Here is a 24,328-nt window from a genome sequence, read left to right on the forward strand (position 1 = left end):
ACAGAGAAAAGGTAGGAAAAAACAAGAGTGGGCTTCTAGTGTTTGGGGGACTTAAGTAAATGGGTCCAATTGGAATGGAGGATTTAATTGGAGGCCAATGGAGAAATATTATTCTAGACTGTATATAGGTGAAGGTATATCTCACTTTATGAAACAATATTTTTACTGAAAATGATTTAGTCCTGGATGGGATCTTAGAGTTCATTTAATCTACTTCCCTCCCACCCTCCTTCTTCATTTTATAAATGATGAAACTGTCCCAGAGGAACCAAGTGAATGTCCCAAGAGGAATGAAGGGTATGACCCACTAGAAAGAGCTTGAGCTAGGCAATAGGATATTCATAATTTAATTCTTATTTCATCATTAACTAGCTATGTGACTTTAGGGCAAATTACTGACCCTCTCTTGGTCTGTTTCCTAGCTTATAAAATGAGTCTTAGAATATTACCTACCGTATTTCCCCATGTATAAGATGCACCTTAATTTTGGGGCCCAAAATTTGAAAAAAAAATGTATTACATAAAGCTATTGAACTCAAGTTTTATTCATCTGCTCATAGCTTTCAGGCATCTTTTGGGCAAGTCTGATGTGTGTACGCATGCTGAGTCCATTCTGTTTCATGAACCTGAAGTACCAATTGTGTCCTCCTTTGAAATGAATAACTTCTTTTTCATCAGCAATTCTTCTTGCCTCATGCTGAACCATCTTTGTGGACACAGGAATTCCAATTGCCCTTTGCTCTTCAATCCATATCTTTAGTTCCCTCTCTAAATCAGGCCATTTTGCTGACTTGCCTCTCATGGCCTTCTTCTGCTGTGGCGTTTTCAGTAGGGTTTCTTCTTCCCATAGCCAGGCTCAGATTGTTTTCTCAGTTGGAGGAGGACCAAACTTAGGTTCAGCAGCATGATTTCCATTCACTTTTGCAAACTGGATCACTTTTAACTTGAATTCAGCACTGTATGAAAATCTTTTCTGAGCCATTTCTGGGCAGAACATGGCAAAACGTAACCTAATATACTGGTAACAAATGTGAACAGAGCACAAAGACAACAAGCACGAAAAAGTGGGAAACACAAGTAAAAAAATCTACAACCACTGTATAAGATACACCCAGTTTTTGGACCCCAAATTTTTGGGAAAAGGGTGTGTCTTATACGTGGGGAAATATGGTACCTTATAAGAATTGTTTAAGACTAAAATGGCACAATAGAGACTAAAATGGCACAATTTGTAAATAATCATCTAAAAACAAGGAATTGTGATTATGAATAAATGCTATTTCATTTAAAAAAATTTCCTCTAAATGTACTTCAGTTGACATCATATTATAAATAACTAAGCTTTTTTGTGTATGGTTTGGGGGTTGTGTGATAAATTCTTTATTTACCAGTTATCAAGTCCTACAGGGAAAATGGTTTTCCCCAAGGCTCCCTCTTGAACCGGACAGCCTGGCTTAATGTGAGTATGATGAAATGAACCAGGTCAACAATTTTGTAGCTATTAGAATTACATTACAGATGTGGAAACAGTTAATGGGAGAGAATAAGGCAAAATTGCCCACAGTTGTTTTTTTTTTTTTAATGGTATACAGTGGGAAAGGGAGTCGTGGGCTAAATGGTTCATGTTTCTTTTGTGGTTCTGAATAAACACAGGCTGCCATCACAAGGGCTTGGGCTTCTTAGAGCAGTACTTCATCCGCGCTGCTACCAGGAAACAGCCAGAGAGATTTTCTCGTTTGAAATGTCAGTCTGTCAGCAAGTATGTAGCCGAAATCCAGGAATGTACCAGGAATGGATAGGCACAAACATGCCTGGAGCATCATATAACCTTTCAGACTGAAATTATCTGAGTAACTGGGAGTAACCTTTGATTTCTAAGACATTTTGGAGCATTCAAACGTCAAGCTCACTGGAGACAGTGAGAGGAAGGGCTGTTCTTGCTCTCTACTGCCATCTAGTGGACGTTGGGACTACTTGAACCTTTGTGTGTCTCAGGATGTCCTTTTTGTGTACCTGTTTTCCTTTCGCCCTATTTCTTTTGGAATCCGAGAATTTGTGAGCCTGGTGAGAATCCTAACCTTAGTGATGAACTTAAAGGCAGAAGTTTCTATCGTGTAGAAGTGGCATTTGTATGCTTCTCTGTTTAAGAACTAAAAATATGTAAAAGATATTGCTGGAGATGTTTCTATTAGATATTCAAGTTAACTAATGCTCTCTCTCTCTCTCTCTCTCTCTCTCTCTCTCTCTCTCTCTCTCTCTCTCTCTCTCTCTCTCTCCATCCCTCCTTTCTCTCTCTCTCCTCTTTCTCTCTCTTCTACCTCTCTCTTTCCCCTCCCTCCCACTTTCTCCCTCCTCTTTCTCATTCTTTCTCTCTCTTCTCTACTTCCCTCCTATCTCTTTCTTTACCTCCCTCTCTCTCTCTATGCTCTTCTCCCTCCCTCTTTTCTTCCTCTTCTTTCTCTCTTTTCCTATCTCTCTTTTTCCTTCCCTCTCTCTCTCCTTCTACCTTCCCCTGATAACAGTAAAGCCTTGTTAAGCTCTTATAGATTTATTCAAAATGTTTTAGTGTATAATTTGAAGTAAAATTATTTCATAGCCAACAACTTATCTGGTTGTTTTAAAATGTGAAACAAAATACTAGAGCAAACAAATGATAGGAACCCAGATTTAGAACTGGAAAGGCCCTTAGAAATCATCCAGTCCAACCCCCTCACTGTACACATGAGGAAACAGAAGCCTTGAGAAATGTAGTGACTCGCCCAAGATCACATGGGTTGTAAGTAGAAGAACTAGGCTAGTATTGGCACCCAGACCCAAACATGACGCCAAATTCTTCCTTCTTTCTACTATAACATATTTCAGGCTTATAAACAACACTTGCTTAATGTGAGCTCTTACCCTGTTTCCAATTATTGCGTCGAATTTTCCAAGACTAACATGTTATCTAAAATGCCATGATGTTATGGCAACGTGCCCTAAGTAGCAAACAAAATAGAATGACATATAAGTAAATGGGAAGTATATGGCCAATGTGCTAAGCTGTTCTTTCCTTATGAAGGGATCATGGATTTCCTTATCCATAAAAAGTCTCTGAGGCCGTTTTCAGCTCTATTAGTATATAATTTTTCTGGCATTCTTTAAAATGTTTCTAATGATCCATTTATACTTTGGATATCACTGTAGAGAGCTCTAAAATGGTTTAGAAGTTGTAATTAAACAAAACGTTTCTTTCCTTTTTCTCCCTATCTTTCTCCCCTCCTTTCTTCCTAAAATGGTGAGCAATTTGATATAGGTTATATATGTGTAACTGTGTAAAACATATTTTTGTATTAGTCATGTTGTAAAAGAAGAAACAGACCAAAAGGAAAAAAATGAAAAAAATTAAGAGAGTGAAAATAGTGTGCTTTGATCTACACCCAGAGTCCATCAGTTCTTACTTTTAAAAAATTATTTATTTAGTTTTGTTTGTTTTTAGTTTTCAACATTCACTTCTATAAGATTTTGAATTCTAAATTTTCACCCCCTCCCTCTGCACCCTGCCCTTCTCAAGCCAGTGTGGATCTGATACAGGCTATACATATGCAATCATATTAAACATATTTCCACATGTTGTAAAGAAGAATTAGAACCAAAAGAAAAACCATAGAAAGAAGAAACAAAAAAAGAGAGAGAAAGTAATATGCTTTGATCTGCATTCAGACTCCATAGTTCTTTCTCTGGATGTGGATAGCATTTTACATTATGAGTTCTTTGTAATTGGTTTGGATAATTGAATTGCTGAGAAGAGCTAAGTCATTCATAATTAATCATGACACAATGTTGCTGTTACTGTGTAAAATGTTCTCCTGGTTCTGCTCATTTCACTTTGTATCAGTTCATATATGTCTTTCCAGGTGTTCTGAAATCAGTTTGGTCATCATTTCTTATTGCACAATAGTATTCCATTATGTTCATATACCACAACTTGTCCAGCCATTCCCCAATTGATGGGCATCCCCTCAATTTCCAATTCTTGGCCACCACAAAAAGAGCTGCTATAAATATTTTCGTTCATGTAGATTCTTTTCCCTTTTTTATGATCTGTTTGGGAGACAGACCTAGTAGTGGTATTGCTAGATCAAAGGGTATACACAGTTTGGTTGTCCTTTGGGTATAGTTCCAGATTGCACTCCAGACACAATTCCATCAACCATGTACTAGTATTAGCATTTTATCACATTGTATCCAACATTTGTAATTTTCATTTTCTGTCATATTATCCAATCTGAGAGTTGTGAGGTGGTACCTCAGAGTTGTTTTAATTTACATTTCTTTCATCAAAAGTGATTTAGAGCATTTCTTCATATGACTATAGATAACTTTGATTTCTTCCTCTGAAAACTGCCTGTTCATATCCTTTGACCATTTATCAATTGGGGAATGATTTATATTCTTATAAATTTGACTCAGTTCTCTATATATTTGAGAAACAAAGCCTTTATCCAAGATACTTGCTGAAAACATTGTTTCCCAGCTTTCTGCTTTCCTTCTAATCTTGGTCGCCTTAGTTTTGTTTGTGCAAAACCTTTTTAATTTAATATAATCAAAATGATCTATTTTACATTTTGTAATGCTCTGTATCTTTGTTTGGTCATAAATTCTTCCCTTCTCCATAGATCTGATAGATAAGCTATTCCTTGCTCTCCTAATTTGCTTATGGTATCACCCTTTACGTCTAAATCATGTTCCCATTTTGACCTTATCTTGGTATATAGTGTAAGATATCTAGTTTCTGCCATATTGTTTTCCAGTTTTCCCAGCAGTTTTTGTCAAATTATGAGTTCTTATCCTATTGTCAGAGATCTTTGGGTTTATCAAACACTGAGTTACTATCGTCATTTACTACTGTGTCTACTAATCTGTTCCACTGACGTACCACTCTATTTCTTAGCTGGTACGAGATAGTGTAGATGATTACCACTTTATAATAGAGTTTGAGATATGATATTGCTAGGCCACCTTCCTTTGCATTTTTTCATTAATTACTTTGATATTCTTGAAAAAAATATGAAAAGCTTCATGAATTTGCATGTCATCCTGGTGTAGGGGCCATGCTAATCTTCTCTGTATTATTCCAATCTTAGCATATGTGCTGCTGAAACAATCACTTCTTTTCTCTTACTGTACCTATCAAGTCCATCTGAGAGCCCACCTGTACTTTCAGATGCATTTTGTCCATGCCTCTGCCTGTGATTTGCCACACATTCTCAGCTGTGTGGTTTCTCCCACTCCTTCAACTTTTTGAATAAAATGAATTAATATCTGTAAAGTGCATTGTAAACCTTAAAGTGCTACATAAATGCTTGTTATTATTATTATTACTTCTTGGAGAATAGGGACCCTCTGAGACTTCTCTTTCTGGAAGTGTGATATCACTTTGGGTGTTTTTCCATTGGATAACTTACGGGATAACAGAATCCACTGGAGTGAAGTAAGCTTGGCAAAAAATAGGCAACACATGGTTTGTGTGACCTACCACTAGGCCTCCCACCCTTCTTTTTTCTCCTCTTTCCACATTTTCTTGCTTACTCTCTCTGCTCCCTGCCTCACCAAGTACCCATTACTTTTCACCTGTCTTGTACCCAGGAACTAAGGTGTTGGAGACTTGTTCTCTTTGCTGCTGTTCTGACTTTGGACTTTACATTTGATGGGAAATAAGAGGGAATATTTAATCTCCAGAAATTAATCCTAAGTGGCATAAATCCAAGTACTCTGGTGATTGAAGTATGGGAGATGTTTTCAGGTTGAGGAATTTTTATGGTGCTATGGAAAGAGGATCTGAGTTTGAATCCTGACTCTGTCACTTATTAACTGTGTGACCTTGAACAACTCATCACTTAAGCTTTTTGGATCTCAGCTTGCTCATTTGTAAAATGAGAGGGGTAGGCTAGAGGACTTCTGAGGCCCCTCCCATCCTTAGACTTATCATTCCGTGATCTTACTGGTGCCCCATAAGTCACACTGTGCATATCATTGCCTGCGGGTTACATTAAACCTGTGTTTGAGCAGCCGCAATAACTCATATCAAAGTGGCATATTGTCAGTGGTTGCTGCAATATGGTCCTAAAGCAGCTAGTTTATTGATCGGCTCATGAATTTCTAGTTTAATACTGTTTCAAGTCGATTAACAACAGACTGGAGACACAGAAGACAACTTTGACTTTACAAATCAGAGCACAGCCATTAAAAACATCTTGTCATCCACACACTTGGAATCTTTGTCTTGTTGATCCTCCTGCCTTGGTGCATATAGCAGCGCCTGAGACATCATATACAAAAAAGAAATGAGGTGTCAAGGAAGAAAGGCTATGCCTGAGGTGATGAGAGAGAACAGCAATGGGAAAGAACAGAGGGTAGGAGAAGAACAAAGGAGGAAAAATGAAAGGTGAGATGGAGAGAATAAAATGAGAGGGCATTTGGTGGTCTAAGTATCTAGTACTGTTTGCTGTTCAGTTGTGTCCCACTCTTCGTGACCTGATTGGGGGTTTTCTTCACAAAGATACTGGAGTGATTTGCCATTTCCTACTTTAGCTCGTTTCACAGTTGAGGAAGCTAAGGCAAATAGGGTTAAGTGACTTGTCTAGGGTCATATGGCTAGTGAGTATTTGAGGCCAGTATTGAACTCAAGTCTTCTTGACTCTAGGTCCCTTGCTGTATCCATTGTGCCACCTAGCTGGTAGTAAAGTTATCTCAGTGTTTTGTCCAATTAATAACAGCTAACATTTAAATGTCTTCAATTTTACAAAATGTTATTTCACTGAGCCTCATAAATAAGTACTCTCTGAGAGGCACAGCAGGCATGAGCCTTATTCTATTGGTATGATACCAAAGCAGAGAGGTTAAGTGACTTGCCTTTATTACCCAGCTAGTAAATGTTAGAGGTGAGATTTGAACCCAGGTCTCTCCTGATAACAAGTGTAGCACTCTTTCCACTACATCATGAGGCTTCTGCAGCTGATTTGGGGCATGGATTTTGGAAAAAGGGAAGCTTAAAAAAAAAAGCAAAGCTGGATGAATGAAATGAATGAAACAGTTGATGAAAAAAGATCAAGACAATTTAATAGCCAGGACTTTGAGACACAAAGATTAAGAAGCAAGATGACGTTTGACTAAAAATAGCTGAAGGGCCCAGGTTCAGGATTAGTTATTCAGACAAAGCTGATGACAAGTTTATTGACAGAGGAGTGAAAAGCACATTGGGGCAACAGCAACATTTTAAACTAAGATGGGAAAAAAAGAAATTCTGTGATTTTTGAAACAAAAAAAATCCTAGAACATGGACCTCACTTGTGACACAGGGTAGGAAGACTGGGCAGTGTCACCTGAAGGGAGGATTCAACTTTACTAGCTATAGAAACAGCCAGTTTCCTATTTACTTTCAAGGAAGTGAGGTTAGGTGAGGCCCATCTCATGGCATATTCAGCTTCTTTACCATTGAAAGACACTCCCCCTTACCTCCTCTCCAGGCCTCCTTCTCTAGGAGAGCAGCCTGGGCAGCCAGTGATGGTTATCAAACACCCTCAGTGGGCAGTACACTGTACTAGTAGAGGATTACAGAGCCCCCAGAGGAACTGGAAGAACAATGGAGGATGAGCTAGCCTATTTTAGTAAATATTTACTTTTATTTTTAGCTTCAAGTTCAAAGATACATGATTTCATCAATTCAGAGTCCCTTTATACTTTTGTAGACAATTTTGTGAGTTGTTATGGAAGAATAAAACTGTAAGGCCAATCTGTAAGTGAAATATCTTTCCTGTCCATTGAATAGGCTACTGGTGGGGCCAACAAAGGGAGACCTGATTAGAGGCAGGCCCACACCCTATCACTAGCTAGGTATGGGGTCCCATGCCCCAAGCCTTTTTGCTAAGTAGACTCTGAGCCCTCAGGGCCCTGAACAGGGTATAAAAGCTCTGAGGTTGGTGTTTTGCCTTTTTGGGGCATACTCATTGGAAGAGTATTGGTGATTGGGCTAGACAAGACTCTGGGTAGCTGTTAGAGCACCCCTCACCCCTTTTGAAAACCCAGATATTGGTGCCTCTCTCTGGTAACTATGTAATCCTTTGGTTAGACAGATAGAGGTCTGTCTGTTGATTTCTGTGTGTTATTTGCTCTGTTTATATAATGTATGCTTGTAATTTCTGTTTGTATTCTCTCTGAAGTTCAGGATGCTGGCTTTTCCCCCTGAATTAAGTGAATGATATATGTATATTAAATTAAAGTAAGATTGTTACTCCTTAAAGTTGTTTTCCTTAGAAAGCCAGATCAAAGAACGTGTGCTAGCAGCCCTTCTATGTGCTCTTGTTGTTGGTCTTTCACCCCCACAACAGCTGCTAGCAATGTTGTTGTTACAAAAAAAACTCATCACCTTTGTAACCAACCCTCTGGTGATGGTGCTCAGTGACTTAATTGGAGTACTCTTTAGACCGCACACCTATAGTTTATTGCTAGTCCTATACTCAAAGGCTTTATCATGGTAGAAGTAGCAAGCACTTAGGCTCCATTGATATAACTGTAAGGCATTGGAGGAGGGACATAAATTAAGGACATGTGATTGCATCAGTGATGGAACTTTCTACCCTAATACAGATTGCAAGCCAGCTATTATTTGTAGTTGTAGAGAGTTTCCCAAGACCCAGAGAAGTTAAAGGAGATATGCCCAAGTTCAAATAGCGAGTAAGTAGCAAAGACAGTATTTGAACTGAGGCCTTCCTGACTCCAATCTAAGATTCTGCCACACGTTGCCTTTCTTGTGGAGGAAATAATGCTCTTCAAAAAAGAAAAATGTACTCATTATAAGAACCATAGGAAAAATAAAACATAGAAAGCGAACCCTGTATGCAAATTTAACATTATCTACTATATGCAGAATGAACTCATTTTTTGACTTCTTTAAGCTGTTTAGGAACAAAGATATTTCTGTGTTGAAATTAGTTATATAAAAAGGAGGGATGGGATGAAATGAATTTCTGGAAATTTTCAACACAACTTACATACTATTCATTTCAAATACAGCCAGAAAGTATTTATTACATACCAAGCATTATACTAAATTTTGGGAATGCAAACATAAGCAAAGAGAAAGCCAGCTCCTGCCCACAAAGAGCTTTCATTCATTGTATAAAACAGTGTATAAGACAATGTATAAAAGAAAATTGAAAAGCAGGGGGTAGGGCAGAGGAGAGAGGAGCGAAGGAGAGGAGGGAATATGGTAGGGAAAGAAGTCAGGAGAGTCTGGAGTGGGGCCTGGATTCCTTGGGCCCTTCCTTAAAATGGAGGTTCTGTGAGGAGCTGATGAATGAGAGGAAGGAGCCCACGGAGACAGGTTATTGGTGAAAGGTGGTGAAGGCATTTTCTAGGGTTTGAAGGCTACTGGGATAATGGTAGAGAAAGAAATTTGGAAAGTGAGAAGTAGTGCCTAAATAGTAATGAAGGAGTGAGTAATATTGCCTTAGATTTTGACATCACAACATAGATTCAATTCTTACCCTTAGTTAATATGAATGATTTCTACCAATCTCACTCTAGTTCCTCCAACTCACATGGATAACTAACCTAAATAAGTCCAGGTTGAGAAGACTGAGAAGAGAGAAATGTGAATAATTTTTTACTGTGGTTGCATATAGATACAAGGCTAGAGAATGCTTCTTGTCATTAATAAGAATAAAAGTATCTAAGTTCAGGTACTCTCCATTCTTGCAATATTTCTTTGACCTATGTTGCTCTCCTTGGGTTCAAATCCTGGCTCTGTCAATTATAGAGGTATGCAATAGTTTTTGCATATAATTTTGATTTGGTTTTATTTTGCAGTGTGCGTGCTTCTGTCCTGGGCTGACTCAGAATATCTTGAAACTGGGTTGAACTGGTTTTCCCCACCAATAGTTAGTTCTCTGTGAATTGAATCTGGATTTTGTGGCTTACACACATTTTGGTACTCACTTTTGTGTTTATTAATTCTATGGTAATTTATAAGAATGGATATTTCTCCTAGGACATGCCAATATTGTAGCTTTTAAAGATCACACTTTAATGGCTGTTAGAGATATTGCAGCAGCTGTTGGCTTGGAGAAATCAAGTGTTTCAAGGATAATTCAATCCCACAATGAAACAGAATTAGTTACACTGAAGGACAAAGGAAAGTGAGGTTGAAAACAGAAAATACCATGAAGAACTGACAAACTATTGCTATACAACAGCCTAATTAATCCTAAGAAAACAAGCAGAGTCCTTCAGAGGGACTGGAAGCTGGAGATGTTGGTCCTGATTTCTCTATAGTGTGCTGTTCTTAAAGTTAGAACAATGAGAAGACCAATTAAAAAAACCACTGCTAAGCACGGCTAAGAAGAAAATGTTCTTGTCAAGGGCAAGCCAATACAAACTAGAATACTGAATATGGGGAAAATTTTACTGATAAAATTCACCTTTTCATTCAAATACATAACAAAACCATTGTCAGTAGTCTTGGTGAGCCTGTAAGCTCTTGATTGGATTGTAAAAGAGCCACCAAAAATGGTTTAGAGATTTTTTTTAATTTCCAATGAGCCTGGAAGTCTTGTTCCCACTGAGGGAATAAGGAACCTAAATAAATATATTGATACACCAAGAAGCAGAATTTTCTAGAATTACCAAATGGAAATGGAATATTGCAATCCAACCTTGTACCATGCCACTTGTCACAAATGACTAAGTTTTCCAATATAGGAAAGTAAACATGCTTTAATGGCTTGGGGCTTTGCCTGATTTAAACCCTACCAGAAACTAATGGATTATAATCAAAGTTAGACTTGGAAAACATGGACTATTTGTCAAAGTAATATCAAGAATTGATTAATAATCACATTACATATAATTGTAAATTAATAATTTTCAATGAGATGTGTGTTTTCATGATAAAGAATTAAAGAATATTTGTCAAAAGCTTATGAATTCAATGCCAAATCATGTAAAATAAAGTGATTGCAGCACAAGGACATGTTGCATTTTAAAAGTTTTTTTTAAGATGTAAAAAGTTCTAAGGGTTATTATATAAGGAAATAATTTTAATTTTCTTACTTTGATCCAAGTAATTCATATATGAAATACTATTGGTGTGACTCTGGACAAGTCAATTAACTAATCCTATGTGATTTTCTTTACATGTAAATCAAGTGGAAGGACTATATGATCCCCGAGGTCCCTTTTACCTCTAAAACTATAATCCTAAATCAGAAGAAGAAAACAAGCATTTATTAATTACCTACTATATGCCAGGTGCTGTGCAAAGTGCAGACCTATTGTTGGCCCCATTTTATAATTAAGGGAATTGAGGCAAACAGAAGTTAAGTGACTTGCCTAGGGACACAAAGCTAGTAAGTTTTTTTTTTGTTTAATTTGTTTAATTTGCATTATCAACATTTAATACAACACTTTCAACAAATTTGGATAATCAAAATAATCGATTAACCCTCACTTTATAGTTTTTGTCAATTTCAGAGGTATAAAGGTTCATGCTGAAAACATTAACAATAGGCTCTCAAGAAATGGTTCAAACTGGTTCCAGCACATTCCTGGGCATCTCACTACCAACTCAAAACTCAACATGTCCAAAAAGGAATTAATTATCTTTCTCCCAAATGCTTTCCCTTTACTGAGTTTTCCTATTGATGGTCTCATCAGTCTCCCAGTTTCCCAGACTTGAAACTTAAGTCATCTTTGAGTTTGTCTTCTCTGTAAACCTGACTATCCAACAAGCTGCCAATTCATATTCATTTTACTCCTATAGTCTCTCTCCCATTTGTCTCCTTGTATACATTCATACCACCAACATGGTTGTTTTCATTCTTGCCTAGATAATTGTAACCGTCTTCTAATTGGTGTCCCTGCTTTCAGTCTTTTTCCACTCTAGTCTCTTCCATCCAGCTCTCAAGTTAATCTTCCTAATGCATGTCTTACTATGAACTTCCATGATCAAAAACTTTTATTGGCTTCCTAATCCCTACCTAAAAAAATGGAAATTCTTCAATCTGACATTTAAGACCCTTAATAGTCCACCTCTAACACACCTTTCCAGGCATCTGATCGTATTCAACTTCTCGTGTATAGTGTTCTAAGAAAACAGCAACAGACCTCTGTCTTTTTCCTGAACTAGTAAGTTTCTGAGACTGCATTTGAACTCAGGTTTTTCTGCCTCCAGGTCTAGTGCTTTATCTACTGTGTCACCTAGCTGTAGAAAGCTACTCAATGATGAACAAGAACTGCAGAATGCCTATGTACTACTTATATTTTATAGAGTGCTTCTTGAGTCTGTGAGCAAAACCAAAGGTTGTGATCCTTTTCTCCCTCAAACAAATTTATCCCCTGTGCCATACTGACCAACAGGATTTTATATTACTCAACTACTCTATACATTTACATACAAAAACACAAGGTGCAAAATCCCAAATTGAAATGTGGATCAGCAATGAATGATGCTTACCAACTGAGATTCTAAATATTTCCTTTCTCTTTTGCTACTGTGTCAGACAAAAGGAAATCTTTTAATTATGAAGTCTCTGAATCAGCATTCTTTCAATACAGTGGGTGAATTAATGGAAGTTTCTCCATAATTAAAAAAAAATGATGAGCACTGATCCAAACACTCAGTGTTACTATGGAAGTGATTTTGTGGGTAATCAAAATCTGCCTCAGTCTAAAGATAGAGAGATAATTACTTTCTTCCTGGGGGAATGGTCATGAGAAGGAGAGAAACACTTTAGGTATTGTTACTCGGAAGCAGTGTCAGGGCTGGGAAAAGGAAGGAATCCTTTTTTATGTGCTGTGGTCAGGATTGTCTTGAAAATATAAGGCAGCATTTACCCTAGGTACTGTTACCTCAATCACAGAGTTTCTGTAACTTGTAGACCTATTTTACGACATCAACAGATCCTAAGAAAATCATAGGATCTTAGAGTTGCAAGAAATCTCTAAGGTTATCTGATTCAACCGATGCATGAATAAGAATCCACTCTAAGCTGAACACCACCTTGCTTCAATAGATACTCACCAAATCTCAAGGCCCCTGACCATCCGAATTACTCTCCTCTGACTAGTTCTCAGGTTGGCAGTTTCCTTACCCAGAAATGTCTTACCTAGAACTGAACACACATTCCGTATGTAGTTTGGCCAAGTCATAGTAAAATGGGACTATTATCCCCTAGTCCTATACACTATATGTTTGCATAGCCCCCTTCCCCCCCAACTTATCCTTGAAGGTTAAATTACCCAAGAAGAAAGTATCTCATGTTAAAGGTACTCTGTGTGATCTTTCCTAAAACTATAGCTTATAAGCCCCCCACCAGTATTCACTTTTAATAGTCAGACAGGTGGTATAATTAGTTCAAATCACCCAGGAGACTAGGTGGTGCATTGGATAGAACTATGGGCCTAGAGGCAGTGAAACCTGAATTCAAATCTGCCCTCGGACACTTATTAGCTAGGTGACTCTGGGCAAGTCACTTAATCTCAGTTTGCCTCAGTTTCCTCAACTATAAAATGGGGATAATGATAGCACCTACCTTATAGAGTTGCTATAAGGATTAAATATAAAGTGCTTAGCACAGTGCCTGGCACATAGTAGGTGCTATATAAATGCTTATTTCCTCCTCAATTCCAACTTCAAAAGTCATTTAGACCCCTTATTCTGTAGATGAGGCAACTCAGGCATAGTGAGGTTAAATGACTTGTCCAGAGTTATACAAGTAGTAAATAGTAGAAATTGGACTTGAACCCAGGTCCTCTGACTCCATGCTGGCTCTCTGGGTTCCCTAAGCTCAACATTCTGGGCCTGTTTTCTGTTGGGCATATGGTGTCCTCTACCAGGCAAGTGGCTTCCCTGCAAGACACCATTATGAGGGGGCATGACAGATAGCAAAGTAGAGTGGAATCTTCTCTCAATCTTGTTGCACTCTGGGAAAGATACAAGGGAAAGGGCAAAGAACAATCTTACAAGAGGTGTTTTATTCATTCATATCTGTATCTCTTCTAAATTGCCCAGGACGACCGTCTTCTCAGAGCTTGCTCATGCTTATTTTTAGGGCCACCAGGGACCAGCTAATTCTTTAGCCACTATAATTCCATCTAGTCGATTGAGTACTACCTGTATTTTCTGTATTACCCACCTGTAATTCTATCAGGTGGACCGGGAGAATTCCAGTGATTTGACATCCCCACTTACTACCCCCCCCCCCCCACTCCATCATGCTTTTCTTAAAAGCACCGGGTGCTTTAGAGAAACTGGGGAAACAGGTTGATCGGTTTATAGGTACTATGTGCGTGCCAGTTCACCAGGCTATATAGGCATTCTAGCCCAGCAGATAACAAGCACGTGAGACAGAATTTGAGGTAAAAAGAGTTATAGTCTTGTTAGATCTGATAGGTATTTCCTTCTGTAAATCAAAGTCCTACTAGCAATTTTAGATTTCTCTTTGTCTCTATAAGAATGAAGAAATATATTGCCCTGAATTGTTCCAGGCTAGGACTGACCATAGGCTATTTTTATGCTAAAAAGAAGGGAACTAGGTCACTATTTTTTTATGGTGCCAATTTAAATAGATTTTATTCTCCAGGACAAGAATCGCATTTCCACTTGTTTACAGTACTGATAAAGTGCAACGTTGTTCACTTCTCTTCCTCTGCACACATTCAAGTATTCAGAATGCCCAGATTTACACAGTAGCTTAAATGTTACTTTTAAACTGCTAGTGCTTTGGCTACAAATTTGAGTCGTTCAATTTTTGGAAAGCTGCGTGGAATGCTCTTTCTTCTGGTGTGTCTAGTCGACCTCTTCAATGGTGGGTCCAGAAGAAGCACCTCCAGATGGGGCTGCTCCACTCCCTGGGAACCCACCAGGCATGCCTCCTGGCACGCCCCCTGCACTCTGGTCCAGCTTAGTAATGATGGGGTTGCAGACCTTCTCCAATTCTTTCTGCTGATGCTCAAATTCTTCCTTCTCAGCAGTCTGGTTCTTATTCAGCCAGTTGATTATTTCACTACATTTGTCAAGGATCTTCTGTTTGTCTTCATCCCCAGTCTTGCCTTGCAGTTTCTCATCCTCTATGGTGGCCTTCATGTTCAAAGTGTAAGATTCAAGAGAATTCTTGGAAGATACCTTGTCTCTCTGTTTCTTACCCTCAGCCTTGTATTTCTCAGCCTCCTGGACCATGCGCTCAATGTCTTCTTTGCTCAGACATCCTTTGGCATTGGTGATGGTGATCTTGTTCTCCTTGTCTGTGCTCTTACCCACAGCAGAAACATTGAGGATGCCGTTTGCATCAATGTCAAATGTTACTTCAATCTGAGGAACACTTCTGGGTGCTGGAGGGATTCCTGTGAGCTCAAATTTGCCAAGCAGGTTGTTATCCTTTGTCATTGCTCTCTCACCTTCATAAACCAGAATAAGTGCACCAGGCTGGTTGTCTGAATAGGTGGTAAAGGTCTGTGTCTGCTTGTGTGGGGATGGTGGTATTACGTTTGATCAGAATGGTCATAACTCCACCAGCAGTTTCAATTCCAAGGGAAAGAGGAGTGACATCCAACAGCAGCAAGTCCTGTACATTCTCAGATTTATCTCCAGACAAAATGGCAGCCTGGACAGCTGCACCATAAGCAACAGCCTCATCAGGATTGATACTCTTGTTGAGTTCTTTGCCATTGAAGAAATCTTGCAGAAGCTTCTGGATTTTGGGGATTCCAGTAGAACCACCCACTAGGACGATGTCATGAATCTGTGATTTATCTAGCTTGGCATCTCTTAAGGCCTTTTCCACAGGGTCCAGCGTACCACGGAAGAGATCAGCATTCAGCTCTTCGAAACAGACTCGGGTGATTGATGTATAGAAGTCGATACCTTCATAAAGGGAGTTAATCTCAATACTGGCCTGGCTACTGGAAGAGAGGGTATGCTTAGCACGTTCACAAGTGGTGCAAAGATGGTGAACAGCCCTCTTGTTCTCACCGATGTCCTTCTTGCGTTTTTGCTTGAACTCGGCAATGAGATGGTTGACCATTCTGTTGTCGAAGTCCTCTCTACCCAAGTGGATGTCCCCAGCTGTGCACTTGACCTCAAAGATGCCATCTTCAATGGTAAGAATGGAGACATCGAAAGTACAACCTCCAAGGTCAAAGATCAACACATTTCTCTCGCCACCAACCCTTTTGTCCAAGCCATAAGCAATAGCAGCAGTTGGCTCATTGATGATTTGGAGCGCATTGAGACCAGCTATGGTTCCAGCATCTTTGGTGGCCTGGCATTGGGAATCGTTGAAATAGGCTGGTACTGTGACCATGGCATTTGTGACAGTCTTCCCAAGGTAAGCTTCAGCAATTTCTTTCAATTTGGTCAAATCCATAGAAGATACTTCTTCTGGATAGAAACTTTTGGTCTCCCCTTTGTACTCCACTTGGACCTTAGGTCTGCCTGCGTCATTCACCACTGTGAAAGGGCAATGCTCCGTGTCTGACTATACAACTGCATCATCAAATCTGCGACCAATCAGATGTTTGGCATCAAAAACTGTGTTGGTGGGATTCATTGCAACTTTATTCTTTGCAGCATCACCAATTAAATGTTCAGTGTCGGTGAAGGTGATGTAGCTTGGGGTGGTCCTGTTTCCTTGGTCATTAGCAATGATCTCCACTTTCCCGTGTTGGAAGACTCCCACACAGGAGTAAGTGGTACCAAGAGCAATGCCAATTGTGGGTGCCTTCGACATGGTTGCTGGGGAGTTGGGGGTCGTAGCTGACCGCAGTGGAAGAAGAAGGGCTGCTGCTGCCCTGAGTAGCACTAGGTCACTATTTAATTGGATGTAAGGAACTCACAATAAACTTGCTAATTTGTTCAGAATTCTGTCTTTTTCACTGAAGTTTATTGCAGGAGACAATATTAAATAACAACTGAAAGAGTGGTTGTCTCTCTTCGGCCTGATTTGGATCTTTGGTTTGTTTGTTTGTTTTTTGAGAATAAAAGTTCATGTACAAATTTTGGACTGCAATGTTATAATGTTAACTCAAATTGAGTTTGCCATCCATTAAAACTCCCCAATTTTTTTTCAGGACTGTTATCTAGCCATCTTGTATTTCTGAAGTTACTTTATCAATCTAAGTGTAAAGTGTTATATTTATTCCTATTAGGTTTCATTGTATTAGATTGTGGAAATCTTTTTGTGACCTGGCATGGAGCAATTAGCTCACCTTCCCACTTTTGAATTATCTGCGGATTTGTGAAGTATGCTGTCTAGATCACTGAGAAAAATGTTAGGCAGATTAACAGGATCTGCACTATAGTCTCCTAATTTGTCATCAACCTATTAATGACTATTATTTGATATGAATTCAGTTCTAAATTGCCCTAATTGTCTGTCATTTACCTATCAATCAGTTGACTCATCAGTCACCAAGAATTTATTTAGGAACTACTTAGTATTGTAGGCACAACTACTGAAGAGAGACAGTCCCAGCCTTCAAAGAGCTTATAATTCTTCTGCATTTACAGATGGGGCAGCCAGGTGGCACAGTGGAGGGAGTGCTAGACTTGGACTTGGAAGATTCATCTTCCTGAGTTCAAATCCAGCCTCAGATGCTTAATAGCTGTGTGACCCTGAGCAAACCACTTAACCCTGTTTGCCTCAGTTTTGTCATCTTGAAAAGGACAATAGCAAACCACTCCAGTATCTTTGCCAAGAAGAACAATTTACAGATTTCCAAATTACAATTTCTAAACATTCAAAAAAACATTAAAAGTGATTTTAGAGAGGGGAGGGAGGTACTAACATCTGGGGGGATCAGGAAAGGCTTTTTCAAAGACATTGCATATTGAGGAAGCACTTGGGGTTATCCTTGAAGGAAACTAGGGGTTTAAGAGGCAGAGGTGAGGTGTTTCAGGCATGGGGGAAAGAAGCAAGAACCCATGTATGGGTTGTGTGGAGTATAGGGCATATTAAGAATAATGTGTAATCAGCCTGGAAAGACAGGCCGATTAGATTTTGAAAGGCTATAAATGTCAAATAGAGGAATGTTTATTTTATTCTAAAGACAATTGGCAGCCACTGAAGTTTTCTGAGCATGGGAATCATATAGTCAGATCTATACTTTAGGATTTAAAATTTTAAAAAAAATTTTTAAAATTTATTTTGTTAACTATTTTTAATTACATTTTTCTTTTACTATGAGTTTTTATTTTTATTTTAATAGTATTTTATTTTTTCCAATTACATGTAAAGATGTAACATTCATTTTTATATAAGATTTTGAGTTTCAAATTTTTTTCCCTTCCTCTCTCCCCCTCCCCTTCCCCAAGATAGCAAGCAATCTGATGTAGGCTATCCATGTACAATCATATTAAACATATTTACACATTAGTCATGTTGTGAAAGAAGAATCAGAACAAAAGGGAAAAACCATAAGAAAGAAAAAACAAAAAAAGGGAAAACAGTATGCTTCAATCCGCATTCAAACTCCATAGTTCTTTCTCTGGATGTGGGTAGTATATTCTAACAACAGTCTTTTAGAATTGTCTCAGATCATAGTATCGCTGAGTTGATCATCACACAATGTTGCTGTTACTGTGTACAATGTTCTCCTGGTTCTGCTCACTTCAGTCAGCATCAGTTCATGCAAGTCTTTCCAGGTTTTTCTGAAATCTGCCTGCTCATCATTTCTTATAGAACAATAGTATTCTATTACATTCATATACCACAACTTGTTCAGCCATTCCCTAATTGATGGTCATCCCACCAGTTTCCAGTTGTTGGCCACCACAAAAAGAGCTGCTACACATATTTTTGTACATGTTGGTCCTTTCCCTTTTTTATTATCTCTTTGGGATACAGACCTAGGAGTGATATTGCTGGATCAAAGGGTATTCACAGTATACTTTAAGATTATTAATTTAGAAGCTGAATGGGGAGGATGGATGGGAGAAGGAAGATACTAGGATATTTGCTCACTTCTCACCTTTCAAGTGAAAGGAGAGAGCTAGACCGGATAACAGCTAGGGCTCCTTCTGGCTTTAAGTCTAGGCCTGTTTTCTCACATATAAAATGAGATTGAATCAGATCATTTCTAAGGTGCCTTCCAGGGCTGTGAATGACTAAATTCTATCAAAATGAGTCCATTCCCTTCTTAACATTTTAACTAAAAAGAGGTTTTACCACAATATATTTCAGTTTTCCTCTCTTCTTGAGCATGATGGCAGAGGAAGACCCTCCCTTCCAGACAGTCTCAGCTCCTATACTCCTTGACACAGAACACACTAAAGATTCTTGTCCAGATTCCTGTCCATCCACAGCTGCTTGGTCAAAGAGGGTACTTACCACCTTTGAATTACAGATCTGGAAAAGATATGAGGGCCAAACCTTTGTGTTCTTACCACAAAAGCAGAAGTTAAATCTAAAGAAGTGTCCAGGATCTGAGAACCTCCGAGGTCCTTATCTGTATTAAGGTTGTGAGAGGGATTTAATGGTCCAGATTTTAGATATCACTTTGTGATCTATCATCAGAAAAAAGATGTCTTTGGCTTTCTGGTGATATAGACAATCGTTTTGGGGTTTGGCCACAGAGAAACCCTCAGAACTCTGTGGGCATTTGAGAGCTGGATCTGGAAAGTATTTTTAAAGTGTTATCTGAGTCTGTGACCACAAGATGGCAGTGTTCTCTCTTCATCTTTCCATTTCTAGACCAGGTAGAGTGCAGAACCCCTTTTATTCTGCTCCATTTTCTCCCAGTATTCGACAGAAAACAAAAACAGTGGGTAAAACTGCTACATGGGTGAGTAAATAAAACACATCCCTAAATTCTTTAGAATGATTCTGGGATGTGGCAAAATCTCTTTTTAGTTGAAATGTTAAGAAGGGAATGGACTCATTTTGATAGAATTTAGTCATTCACAGCCCTGGAAGGCACCTTAGAAATGATCTGATTCAATCTCATTTTATATATGAGAAAACAGGCCTAGACAAAGCCAGAAGGAACCCTAGCTGTTATCCCGTCTAGCTCTCTCCTTTCACAGATGAAGAAACTGAGCTCCAAACAATGACTTACCTAATTCAGAACAGGTGGTAAGGTAACAGGCAGAGCTGGGATTTGAACCCAAGGCCTTTGATTCCAAATCCATTGCCTTTCCTACAGCATCATGCTGTAAGCAGCAACGCCAAACCCAGGCCTTCCCCGTAAGCAGTGTTTCCAGTAAGCCAATTGAAATCATTGACTATTTTTATTTCTATAAATTTCAAACACTGACATGAAAAAAATTTCTAGCAAATTCTAAAAAGACAGTGCATGGGAAACTAGGGAAGGCCTTAGAAGACACTGTCAAAGGTGTAGCTATTACTGGCTTCATGACACAGTCATCAAGGCCTGGCCCTTCAGCATATTTTATGCATAAGCACCTTAGACAGCTTATGGTAAATCCAATGCATAACACTTTTCCCCTGGCATACCAAAAATGCCACAAGGAAGCATAAATGCAGACAACCTCCACCCTACCCCCAGACTCCGTAGAGCTTCACTATGGCTTACTTATTCTCCTTCTTGTCAATACACACAACACAGAAGCTACAGCATAAAGGACAGTTTAAGGATGATCAGCTCAGAAGCTTGTGGTCTCCTCGTTTTCACATATAACAGACAGACTCAAGAGAGGCTGATGTTTTTGTTAGGGACTTTGGCAGTAGTAGCGGCTTTCTTGCTGTCCTGGCTCAATTGTCCTGCCTTTATGATAGTGGTAGCAAGTATGTAAAAATCAAATAAATGGCAATAGATCACTGATTGGATGTCTAGACAGTCCAAGCCTGAGCAGACTTGGTCAACTGAGCAGAAATGCCATTCAATTTAGTAAATAACTATAGTAAGTATGAATATTTCACTTTTTGGCCTGCATTCTCCAGAATAGCTAATATGCTTTCTTCAGATTTGTCAGATCTATGCTCAGTCAGGCAACAAGCATTTACAAACCTCTTCCTATGTGCCAAGCACTAGCTAAGCATTAGGGTTCCAAAGAAAAGCAAAAACACAGATCCTGCTGAATTTCAAGGAGCTAACATTCTAATGAAGGAGACAACATGCAAAAATCTATTTATATATATGATAGATACAGAATCTGTCTCTACCATTTGAGGCATCTGACCTATCATCTCATTGCTAGTGTTATCAGCGGTCGGCGAAGGGGCTTTTTTTTCTGCATTACCCTTTCTTCTTCTAGGCTAGATCACCTTAATTGGTATGGCAATGCTGTATATTGCTTCAGTTCATTTCACCCAAACCCCTTGATTAATTAAAAATGGATCTGGCATATCTGGTACATAATTTGGACCTAAAACACTGGCTCCCTTTATTAATAGCTATAACAATTCCATGTCTTAGGTGTTAAAACACCTCTACCTCTCCTGAATCTCTAAAGTTTCATCTGGCTAATATGAGATGATTCTCTCATGAAAAGGCAAATATTTTATTCGGCACTGTTGTTGTTTGTCCAATAGAAGAAAAGTAAGGGTAGAATGTGATTCTATAAATGGTCTGTACCTTGGTCTTTGAACATGTTTAATCCTGCCAGCTGTTATCTCTAAGCCGCAGAACTGTTTCCCCTTCATCCGTCATTGCCAAAATCTAAAGTCTCTTCATGAGGATTGATTTAGACTCAATGCCATTGTTCCAGAACAAAACTCCCAGGGACAGATCAAGGAGAATATTTGGAGCTAATTTGGTTCTTTTCAAGTTCAAAATGTTTTTCTTCCTTTTAAATGGACTCTACACATACTGTGCAATCAATTCTGTCATACTCTTCAGTTGGCTTCAAGGTAAGAGGGATAGGAATATGTTAATATTTGTTATTGGGTACATGGAAAAAAACCCTTTATCTATGTGAAAAAATTATCCTTGCTACACTGCCAAGTCCTGGCATTTGATTAAGTTATTAATATTTGATTGTGTTTCATGTTCTGTAGTACTTTCCAAAATGTTCATATATCATTCATAAATTGATTTTCCTTGTCCATTTGGCAATTTGAGGTAGGATCATTTCAGGTTTCCATGAAAACTTTATGAATTGCAAACAGAGTAGCAGGTTTCCATGCAAATAGGTCAGTAATTCTCAAATTTTCTAAACCAAAAAACATTCTTTTGTAGGTGATGTCTAGGTACCACTTAACCCTTCTTTTACTGATTGCCTCACCCCTCCAAACATAGGACCCTTGCGATGTGTTGAACACTGTTGTTGTAAGGGCATAAAATTGGGAAATAAGTGTGATTAGAGGGGGCAGAATCCTGGATTTACAAGTATAGGGGAAGATGGAAATGGAGAAGACAAGAGATGAGAGTTTCACGTTCGATGTCCTTCTGGAAAGTGCTCTTGGACTTCCTCTCCCCTTCTCTGTTTTTTAAATTCTCTCTCCTCTTTCCTTGTGATTGCAGGAAGTCACAGTGTAGCGTTAAGACAAATTCAATCATATCTCTCCTTAGCCAGGTTGGCTGTGGTTGTGGCAAGAGCCGCAAGTCAAGTCTACAAGCATTTATTCAACACTTCCTATGTGCCAGGCACTATACTCAATGCTGAAGATACAAAGGAAAGCAAAAACAGCCATTGCTTTCAAGGAACCTTTTGGTGGGGTTGATGACTACCATTATAAAACAAGACATGTGCTTCCCTTTATTACTCTATTTTTTTCCCATCCTGATTGGAACACTAAAGCATCTCACTCTTGTTTTTTTGGAGCAGATCATTTAGACTATATTCAACAAATATTTGAGCACCTATTATTTCCAAGGCATAATGGGAGATATAAGGAAGTAGATATCATGGTCACTGTCTTCAAGGTTATAATAACTATCACATTTACATAAGCTTTATGGTGTGAAAAGAGTTTTACGTATATTGTTTCTTCTGAGCCTTATACCAATCCTTTGAGGTAAGGTACTACAGGTATTATTATATTTTACAGATGAGTAAACTGAGTCTCAAAGAGATTAAGTAACTATTGCTAGTAAACATCAGAAATGAAATATTAACCCAGGTCCTTCTGACTCTAAGTTTAATATACTATCTACTGCTATATAATATAATCTTGGATAGATAAAGCATATATAAATTTAAAATTGCAATGCAAAGTCGTATATCATTAAGCACCAAATGAATGATACAAAAGGAGCCTAGAAGAATAAGTAGGATTGAAACTGGAATAGGGAAATATCCTAGACTAGAAAAATGTCATGAACAAGGACAAGGATATAGGGTATGTGTGAGGTATATTTAGGGGATACCTGTTTGGCTAGAGAATAGAATCTGGGTGGGAAGAGGCCATATGATTGTAGGTTCATATACTTAAGGGTTGGAAGGAACCTTAGAGGCCACTGAGTCCATCCCCTCCCTCTGTCATTTCACAGTTGAGGAAACTGAAGCTGGAAGTGAATTGTCCAGGGTCGCACAGCTAGAAAGTATCTGAGGCAAATTTTGAACTCAGATCTTCCTGATTCCAATGTAATCGCTTTATCCACTTTGCCTAGAATTAGTGGTAGAAATGGAAAGGAAAGGAAAGCTGAACTTTACATGACAATAACCTGAACCTTACATTTTGGGACAACATATTTCAAAGAGTTCACAGAAAAGATAGGACTAAAATTTTTTAGAAGTCAGCTAAGGAGGCATCTTAGGTGCTCAAGAATGAAACTCTGAAGATAGGAAGAGAAAGTCTAGTGAAGAGAAGAAGGGAAAACTATCTAAAGAGATAAACATAGATAATCAGGGAGCTTATCAATGCTTTAGGTTTTAAACGTATGTGTACAGAAGACAGAAGCAAAGGCAGATAATGGCAGACAAATAGAAAAACATGGAATAGACTTGTAGGAGGGGTGTTAGAAACAACAAACCCTAGAACGAGCCATGGCTGGCAAGGAAAGTTACGGAAAGGGGAATACATCACATTGGGGAAAAGAATATGAACGAAGGGCTAGTTCAGGAAATAGAGTGTGATGATATTTTTGTTCTCCATTCATTTTCCAAAAGTCCAGTGACATCACGGGGTGATATCCTGACTTGTGCATGAATCAGATTTAAGTGAGGCAGAGTTGCAGTCATCAGTCTCACTCTTTCTTCCAGAATCATCAAACTCCAGTGGCAAGACAAGAGCTAAGAAGACTGGTGATGGCCCGTGATGTGGCGGATGACCTTGGTGATGTTGGTACTTGACCAGGCTTTAAGCACTCCACAGTGCCTGCTTCAGCCACCTTCGTGGCCTTGGAACAAATTGTTCTCATTTGCCCATTCCACCAGGGGAAGTCTTCATGTGCT

At 38.7% G+C, this 24,328-nt stretch overlaps 1 non-coding gene and 1 pseudogene across 1 annotated transcript; both read right to left on the reverse strand.

Moving 5' to 3' along the window:
• Positions 1-5,040: 5,040 nt before the first annotated feature.
• LOC118835005 lies at positions 5,041-5,147 on the reverse strand. Its single transcript, XR_005009373.1, has one exon. It is a non-coding gene; the product is annotated as a U6 spliceosomal RNA (small nuclear RNA).
• A 9,677-nt stretch (positions 5,148-14,824) lies between these two features.
• Positions 14,825-16,763, reverse strand: LOC118833514 (annotated as a pseudogene).
• Between the last annotated feature and the right edge of the window lie 7,565 nt (positions 16,764-24,328).

This window comes from Trichosurus vulpecula, chromosome 1 (assembly GCF_011100635.1).
Source record: "Trichosurus vulpecula isolate mTriVul1 chromosome 1, mTriVul1.pri, whole genome shotgun sequence".
Taxonomy (NCBI): Eukaryota; Metazoa; Chordata; class Mammalia; order Diprotodontia; family Phalangeridae; genus Trichosurus; species Trichosurus vulpecula.